The 9,449-nt window shown below is 38.0% G+C and overlaps 1 non-coding gene across 1 annotated transcript; it reads left to right on the top strand.

Annotated features, from left to right (window-relative positions):
• Positions 1 to 3,395: 3,395 nt before the first annotated feature.
• Positions 3,396 to 3,467, top strand: TRNAE-CUC (transfer RNA glutamic acid (anticodon CUC)). The gene has a single exon. It is a non-coding gene; the product is annotated as a tRNA-Glu (tRNA).
• The last annotated feature ends 5,982 nt before the right edge of the window (positions 3,468 to 9,449 follow it).

Raw genomic sequence — 9,449 nt, forward strand, 5'->3', positions numbered from 1 at the left:
TAAAACAATATAACCCTATAAACACTGGCTTAACATACTTGGGCTTGCCTCACTCCCTTTTATAAAAAGCATCTCAAATAGTTTGCTAGTATAAACTCATAGCATGTATGATGTTCAGAGGTAAGAAAATTAGATTATGTTTTTTGAAAATTAGATCATATTTTCTTCTCCTTTGGAAAAAAACCCCAGGGAGTTGAAGCCTGAAACTTCAGATTTTCTGAGAATTACTTATACTCTGGTGACTCACTACAGTCACAGAACCAGAAGTATGGAAATTAATGCTTCCAGTCTCTCTCATTTTCTTCTGTTATTCCTGGGTAGTACAACTGCATACTTCCCAACTCCATACTCCAACCTATGAATCTTTCTCCCTTGAAATGCCTCTTGTACAGCCCTCTTTTCTGTAAATTAGGATAGGCTGAATTTTGGTAGGCTCATCATTCATATCTTCCATGAAGAATGGAGAAAATTCTTGGTCTTCAACGAATTAGTCCAAATGAATAGTGCCCACACTTGCTGAAGGGAAGTAAGCACAGGGAAGCATGGTCACAGTTATGTTTCATAACTCTTTAGGCAGGACACATATCTGTTTAAAAATGACACAGAATCATCATATTCTACCACTGCCTTCCTCAAAAACCTGAATATAGCCCCAACAGCTTTTTTTTCTGTAGGATCAGATAGGTTGTCTATTGCATTGTGATACAGGGCCAAAAATGGAAAGAAATACTCTGTTGTACCATATGGAAAAATATACTCGTGTCTTTAGGCGTAGGTAGGTCTGATTTCTTTGCGAATTCTTTTCTGCAAACAACACACCCAAATTGTGCATTTTCCCTGTTGACTAAATTCACTCTGTTTTCAAAAGCACTCTTACTTGGTTAATGGTGTCCAAAATCTGGTTGATTATGTCTCAAGGACTGAGGGCTGTAAACAGTGAAAGTGAAAAGTAAGACTGCTGAAGTTAAAGGCTAATGAAAGCAATGTGAGAGAGTGTTATGGCCTTCCACAAACACTGAGCAACTGAAGAGGCAATGGAAGGGATTAGTTGTGCAGCAGAGCAGTTTCGCCTGAGGTATGCCAGATGTCTGAACTGCAGTGGAGGACAAAGAACAACATTCAGAACTCTCTGGGTTATTGAGAGTATCCTTCAGACTTTGCTGCCTCCCATGCTACTTTGTGGAGAGAGGAGAAAATAGGATGACTTATTCACTCACTGTCATTCTCAGCATAACCCCAAACCAAAGTGTATAATTATTGCTATTTATTATCGCTATTATTATCCAAGACTAAAATTTTTGATCTAGGAAAGATTGCAATGCTTCTTTTTCTTATAAGGAATGATGTTGATTACTGTGGTAGAAGCATACTGCTTTAGTGCATTGATTTAAGTACAAAAATATTAATATCCCCCAAAGTCTTGACTTGGGTGGTCTAAGTCTTCTCTCCATCCTCACTGAATGTGTATATTCTGAGGGCCTTGGTTAAGAGTATGTTACACAGGGATTCAAGCAAGATCTTCCGAAAACTTGACTGAATGGCATAGCTGATGTATGTGAGCAAAAAACAGGGACTACTGACTAGTGGAAACAGTAGCACTTTTACAGATGAACTGGATTTAGCTGCCAGTCACTGCTTTAGACAATTTCCCTTTTTTCTGTTAACAGACATGAACTTGCTACTGTATCTTGAGAGTAGTCAGTTATTTTACAAAACAAGTGCCAAAAAAGCAAATACAGAAACGGAAGACAGGCTTGGCCTTTTAGTTGTCATTAAAGCTGTGCCTTTAAAAGTGTGTTCCTTTTTCACTACAGGAAAAAAATGAAAATGTTCTTTTATTACATAAAGTAGAATAATGCAGATGCAACTTTTATCTGTCCATAAAAGGCCAAAACTAACTCTGCCTTCAACAGGAAGCATTCATAATGAATTGAGTGATATGCAGAAGAATTTTTATTTGTATCTTAGGAATGCATAACTAGAAATATTATAAGCAATTCCTTGACAGTTCCTATTCTACTTAGAAAATATGCTAACAATTTGTACAGTCTCTTTATAAAATCTTCCTGGATGCGTCAAACAGAAATACATGCAGGACCAAGTATTTTCTCTGTTGGATTGCTCATGCAGACTTGTTTACTATCATAATTTATTCATGAGTTTTATGTTACTGATTTCTATTTATATTTTTAGCCTAAAATTTTTGAAACATTTGCTCAGAGAAATAAAAAAAAAAGAATTTTATTGTCTAATATCTCTAGTCATTATGGATTCATTAAGAATGAAATTAAAAGCAACAAGTTAGCCTGCTCTGTATTTTCATTAACAAGGAAAATACAGATATTCACATATGTGAATTTTGCAGGATTCCAAATTTTCTCTTAAAAATCTCTCTCCCTTACTTTTAAAAGAACTCACCTGAAACCATGTATCATTCTCCCATCAGAAGAACAGAGACTGAGTGAGGAGCCTGACTTAATAGGGAGCAAGTCCATTAACATCAGTAAAAATTAGCAGTCTGATGTTTCTTACAGGTCTTATCCTGAAAACCATTTCTCGACAGTGCTATTGCTGCTCTGATTTTCTTTCAGTTTCAGTACCCAATAGAGAAAACCATTTTATATTATTTGTTCAAATAAATCATACTCAGAGAAGGGGTGCTGCAGTAGTGAACACTGTTCACAGTCCTGTCCTTAAGATTACAAATTGTGCTTCACTGTGATCTGACACACCTTGATTCCCTAAGCGTTGGTCCCTTCACTTTGTGGGAAATTAATTCCTACCTTTTCTCCCCACTGTCTTTTCTTGGGACCCCTGCTATTGTCATTCCTATTGTGTCAAAACTATTTTCTCCAACTGATTACTGTAGATATTTCCAGATTTCTTGACAGACTTGTTAATGAAAGAAATATTTTTGGGAGGGGTTTTTTGTGGTTTTTTTTTCTGTGTGTGTGTTTTTTGTTTTGTTTTGTTTTGTTTTGTTTTTGTTTGGTTTGGTTTTGGTTTTGGTTTTTTTGTTGTTGTTTTTTAATATCTCCTTCTTAGTCTTAAATCATAGAGTCTAGGATAGTATAAAAATCATGCTATACTCATTTTCCCTCTGAAATCCATCTCTGACTGCTTTAAGCTAGATTTTCTGTATACCCTGTCCATCATGTCAGTAAATACAAAAGGGGAGTGTGGGGAGTTGACCCTGACTAAGTGCCAGGTGTCCACCAAAGCCTGTCACTTCCCTCCTCAGCTGCACAGGGGAGAAAGAAATATCAGAAAAGCCTCGAGCTAAGAACATTGAAAGATCACTCTCCTATTACTGTCACAGAAAAACAGGACCAACATGGGGAAAATTAATCTAATTTATTGCCAATCAAATAAGAGTAGAGTAATGAGATAATGGCCCCCTGGTGGTCTAGTGGTTAGGATGCGGAGCTCTCACCTCCGCGGCCCGGGTTCGATTCCCGGTCAGGGGACTTCCCCGGGCACATGGAACTCGTCAGCCCTGTAAGGCCATCCATCTATGAGAAGGTCACTCTAAACAAACCTACATCCTGAGGACCTCACTGCCACCATCCAAGCTCGCTCGGCCCCAGCAGATGAACCTCAGGATTAAAGGGTGGGCTCAGTTCAGCGCACACTGTGTCTCACCTAAAAAATCCACTGTGCAGGCTCGAAGGGTAATGACCTTTCCCAAATCTTCACTCGCGAAGACTGGCCATGATGATGATGATGAATGAGATAATAAAACCTAACACTTCAAACACTTCCCTCCCTCACCTTCTCCCCACCCCTCCTTCCCCCTGGGCTCAACTTCACTAATGCTTGCTACTCCTCCTCCCCTGCAGTGGCAGAAGGGGACAGAGAATGAGGATTGAAGTCAGTTCAACACTCGTTGTCTCCTTCCTCCTCACACCTCACCTGATCCAGTGTGGGGTCCCTCCTATGGGAGATAGTCCTCCATGAACTTCTTCAACATGGGTCCTTCCCACAGATTGCATTCACAGACTGCTCCAGAATGGATCCATTCCACAGGTTCCAGTCCTTCAGGAACAGACTGTTCCAGCATGGGTCACTCACAGGGTCACCTGCCAGCAATCCTGCTGCAACATGAGCTCCTCTCCCAACAGATTCACAGTTTCTGCCAGGAGCCTGTTCCAACAGGTTCCCCGTCTTAAATATGTTATCCCATACTCGTGCTGCTAGTACTGTCCCTGATGGGTTCGGTCTTGGCCAGCAGCAGGTCTGTCTTGGAGCCAGATGGCATTGGCTCTATGTGATATAGGGGAAGCTTCTGGCAGCTTCTCATAGAACCCACCCCTGCAGCCCTCCCACTACCAAAACCTTGCCATGCAAACCCAATACAAAGAAGTAACCACGAAATACACACATCTCTCTCCTTCTCACAATAGCCCACACTGAAAGGAAGAAAATATTCCTCTTCATGATCTCTTCACTTAGGTCCACAGAAAGCCTTATAGAAAGAAGGAGATAACGAGTATTACTGTAATAGTAGTTCCACTGATTGTTCTTTATTGTCATGGTCTAGTTCAAGGATATGATGATTTTTAGAAACTGCTATTTATGAATTTTAGATTATGGTTGTCTTACCATCATACTGTTATACAGCTAATGTCTTCAACATAGGGTCAGTCAGTTGACAACTTCAGCTCCTGCACATCTGCTGGATGAAGGAGAAGGTCAAGGTCATGGGTAAAATCTTAATGGACAAATGCTTTGACAAAAGTATGTTGGGACAGTGTAATGACTAAAGATGTGAGGAACAGAACCATAATTTCTTCTCAGGTGGAAAAGTCTGAACCAGCAGAATATGTTGATCCTTGTCTTTAAAATCCCAGGAGAATATGTGTGTGCCTATGTCTCTTGGAATATAAAGTAGCTTGGGCACAGGAGGATTAATTATAATGACAGGAGGAGGGAAAGTTTAGCTATAGATTCAAGGAAGTTAAATGAAAATATGTAAACTGTGAACGGAAGAGTCATAATTTAAAAAATGAGTAAAGTGCAGGGGAATTCTAATCATCTTAGCTCTGATTAGAGCCTAAATATCTCTGGATTAGTGGGAAAACTGATGGAGAATAAAGAACATGAGTGTGCACATCTATTTTATTTAGTCTTTTCTCTGTATTTCATTTCAGATTCCTGTGAAGAGTCTTTCTCTGCCTATTTTTGTCTATATTTTTATAGTCTTGAATAGTTAAAATCCTAAAGTGAAGTACTGTATGTTGAGCTCTAAGAGAAAGTGCATTTCCTCTTTGTTCCACAAATCTATGAGCAGGATTGAACCTTGGCCCTCACAAATAGGGAATTCATAATTCAGCCTGGAACTACCCAGAAACCCTCCAGTTGAATGAGAAATGGATGATTTTTTTAGGATTGTGAGACAGTCTGAAGTCATGGATGCCATTTCCCATTAAAAACAAAGGATATTTCTGGGAAACTACATGTGTCCAGTAAACTATCTCTGAAGAGCTTGAAAACTGGAACTGCTCTCCAAGTGTATGTTCAGAGGCCCCTGCCAAAGTCCTGTATCTGGATGTTCATACTCTGCAGGCTCTAATGATCCTCTGACTCAGTTAAGTATATTCCAAACACAAGAGACTGAGTAATGTCTCTTTTTATCATGAATATTCTACCATGGAGAATGTGTAGGTCTGTACCTGACCCAGTTATGAAGTGACAGATTTGCATTTGAACAGAATAATCACTTGCTGTTTGTTACAGATATTGCCTAGTGTCTACTTTCTTATATGTTGTCTTTTTTTCTAGAGGCAAGTAATTTCTTAATTTTGTGCTTAACCACATCATGCATAGTGGGTTTTATTCATGTAGTACGGAAAGTTCTCTTGACTTTGCTTTCCATTACCATTGGGAGTGCATTGAACAGAAAAGTGTTACTACTGAGAAACAGGCTTGTTGGAAAAACACAGGATCATTTAAACCTGTGCTAGAATGAGTCAATCTTATCTTTAATTTGAACCGTCTTAGGCTTTTCACCTACTATATTATTAAACATTGTCAAAACCCCATTCAATAGAAATGTATGATGATTAACAGGAAGAGCTTTATGAAACAAACAGTTTGTACAGTCCAATATCAGCTATAACAATTCTCTCTACAAGTCCGAATTTACTTACGGGCTCTATTTCAGGGTTGAGTCACCAACATCTCAAATGTGTTTGATTTGTGTCAATCCTGCTAGGGAATGGACAGTGTCATCACAACAGGTCATGCAGGCCTAGAGTTGTATTTTTCTATTAAGCTGTTGTGGCTGGGCTGGTAGAAGTCCATACAGTCGATGTTATTCCCTTACTAGGTTGCTTATTAGTTGGCTTTCTAATAAAGTCAGCACATATTTAGTTAAACATTTACAGGTACACTGAGAAAATTGCTTAGAATAGGAGAGTTTTGATATCAAATCAATACTAGGTATTCATAATTATAATTTTTATTAATAACCTTGATTCTGAAATCCTCTTACATGTTAAGTCAGTTTGCATTTGATATGCACTAAGAAAGATGAGAATAAGACCCAGAGTCACTGTCTTTTTTTCCCCACTCAGACATTGTAAAACTTCCCTTTAGTAAGGAATGTAAGAGCAAGTCTCTACTATTTGCATTTCAGAAATGTAAAAGGGATTAATATGATATAAACATTTTCAAAGTTCACAAGATAAAGTTTGTACTGTCTCTTTTGCCCAAGTGCCAATAAAGCCAACCTTTTCCTGAATTGTATAGTTTGGTCTGCTGTGCTCCTTGGCCAGAGGAGTTTGAGTAGCCTATTGAAATAATTTACAAGATTTCTTGTGCTCCATTTTCTTTGAGCTAGAAGGTAGTACTTTTATGGTAGTCCAGAAATAAATCCACAAGTAGCTCAACCAAGTTTAAATGGTTGACAATTGCCTGTATGAATTAAAACAACTTAACCAAATTCACTGATGAGTTACAATGAACCAAAGCAACCTGAGGCTGCTTGCTGATACAGTGTGCACAAATATAGCTGAAGGGAGAATTTGGCTTATGTTCAATGACAGTACTGCATGAACTAGTGCACCAAAATGGAAATTAAAGATAGCTTTACCCAAAAATATATTTCTTCCAAACAAACTTCCCCCTGGAATGAATCAAGGGAAACCTAGCGGTCCATTATTTCAAAATTCTGATTTTCCAGATCCATCCTGGATCTAACTCAGTGGGCTGAGCCAGGTAGTAGCTGGAATTCATGCACAGCAGCATACAGTGCATGGGAGGTCAGCTTTAGGCCTCTGTACCTCTAAAAAAATCTGACATATACAAGTCTACATCAACTGTTTAATGCTCTGGAATATAAAATGGTCCCCAGACAGAGTCAGGCAGAAAAACAGCTGTCATTACCACTTTTCATGTAGTCAGGCACAGTAAAGGGCTTTGTATAATACCATGAATGATCTGGCAGGAGTCACAGATAGGACTCCAACTGTAATGCATCTTGGTCTGTTGAGCTGAGCCAGACTGAACTTCACCTCTCTCAGCCTCCAGTAGAATTTCAGTAAATGGTAATTTTCGATGGTTCCTGAGACTTTGCCAACTATTCTGATGCAGATTGCCTCACATTCCATGTAAAAGGCACATTGGTTGGATTCACTCTAGATTTCTATGGCATAGAACAGTTCAACTCATTGCTGGGTCTGACTGTAATTATTTGTCTGGCCCTACAGAGTAATGTGAAACCCTCTCATATGAACAACTAAGAGTTACGTTTTAGGGCTTGTGTCTCTAAAGCAGGAGGCCTGATGGGAACAGAATTAAAGGATGGAGAATGTCTGGTTTGGAGTAGAAGAAAGGAAAAAAAAGAGAGGGATTTTCTTTTTTTTAAATTCAGCTTTTTTGAACTCCTTATGTTTTCCATTACAAGGGCATCTATTTGTAGGTAAATAAATTTAATTTTAAAAATGGAAGTCTGACTTGACTGATTTTGGTTAAAAAATAATGAATGGTAAATCAAGCAGTATTGTAAAGTTTTATTAGTCATATCTGTCACATCCAAAGCATGGGGTAGAGTAGAAATTTGCGTGATCTTTGCTTTTAAGCAGAGGCCCTATCTGTCTATATGTCAGCTAGCATATACAAATAATACTGATTGTAGTGTTTGGGGGTGTTTCAGTACAGCTGACAGAGAAGACAGAAGGTTTATCTGTGTTTGTAATGAAGTGACACTTTTGTTAAAGTCTGTGTTTTACCTGTAATCAGCGGAAGAACTTTTCAAGGATCTGAACAAGTAAATTTGCTTTTTTTCATTCAGATATTACACTACACTTTTGTCATTCAGCTCAGTATGGTAAAGAGTTTTTAGTCTCTCCCCCTTCTGTTGATATATAATTATTGTTTCAATTGTTTCAATTATCTTAGGATCAATTGAAAAAAATATGTTCTTGATTTTGGAGGTACTGGGAAATCCCAGGCATTCATCATACATGGTTGGAAGTGACCAAAACATGGCTGATTTTGCCAGGAAACCAATGTTCTGTATGTCAAATCGGATATCTAATAATCTAAAGAAGGACTAACATATCTCTTTATAAATATGGCAGTGTTTCCTTTGTCTTAGGGAGGCATCTGTAGACCAGCCAGTATTAAGCTGAAATATTTTTTTTACAAAGTAATTTTGAAAAACTGTGCCGTACTATGTATCTGACGTCTAGTATTGCAGGATATTTTTGTCTCAAGAATATGCAGAACATTGGAAAAGTAACATTCCCAGATTAATGAAATAATTTTAGCATTTTTGAAAAAAAATTAATATTGCACAATCAAATTCTGAAATTTTGTGGATGATGCAAGACATACATCACCCTTCATTCTACATCTTGCTCTGTAAAGTCATCTGCTACTGGCAGTCACGTAGATATAGGAACTTTGGAAAGATTGACATAAAATTTCTGCCCCTTTGACTGCAGAATTGCTGTAGCCTATTATAAGAAAAGACTACATTTTTTTTCCTGTTGAAGACTTTGCTATTTTTTGTTGCTTTCCATAGCTGAATGTTATACAGTCACTTAAGTTTAGAAGTCATAGTTAAGTCTTTATTTTTATACACACATATTTGTAGAACAAGTAGGGTAACATACCACATCAGGAAAACAAACACCATGCCTTTCTTGCTGCTGTCACAAATGCCACAATATGGTGTAACACCTAGTTTTGAAAACAAATCTCTTGATGACAGAAAGAATAAATTGATGTAGGATCTATCTTCTAACAACAGAAGCGGCATGATCTTTGGATTTTTTGTGGTATGTTACAATTATAGAATATATTGCCAAGGAAGACTCATTGTGGCTTGCAAACTTGCAAGTTATCTGTCATGTTTCTGACCTTCAAGAATACTTCTGCTTATGCTTCAAATAAAGACAGTCCCATTTAGAACAGTGAAAATACATGGAGTTCAACTAGTGCTT

Source organism: Manacus candei, unplaced genomic scaffold (genome assembly GCF_025592945.1).
Source record: "Manacus candei isolate 608988 ecotype Guabito, Panama unplaced genomic scaffold, ASM2559294v1 h1tg000033l, whole genome shotgun sequence".
NCBI classification, from domain to species: Eukaryota; Metazoa; Chordata; class Aves; order Passeriformes; family Pipridae; genus Manacus; species Manacus candei.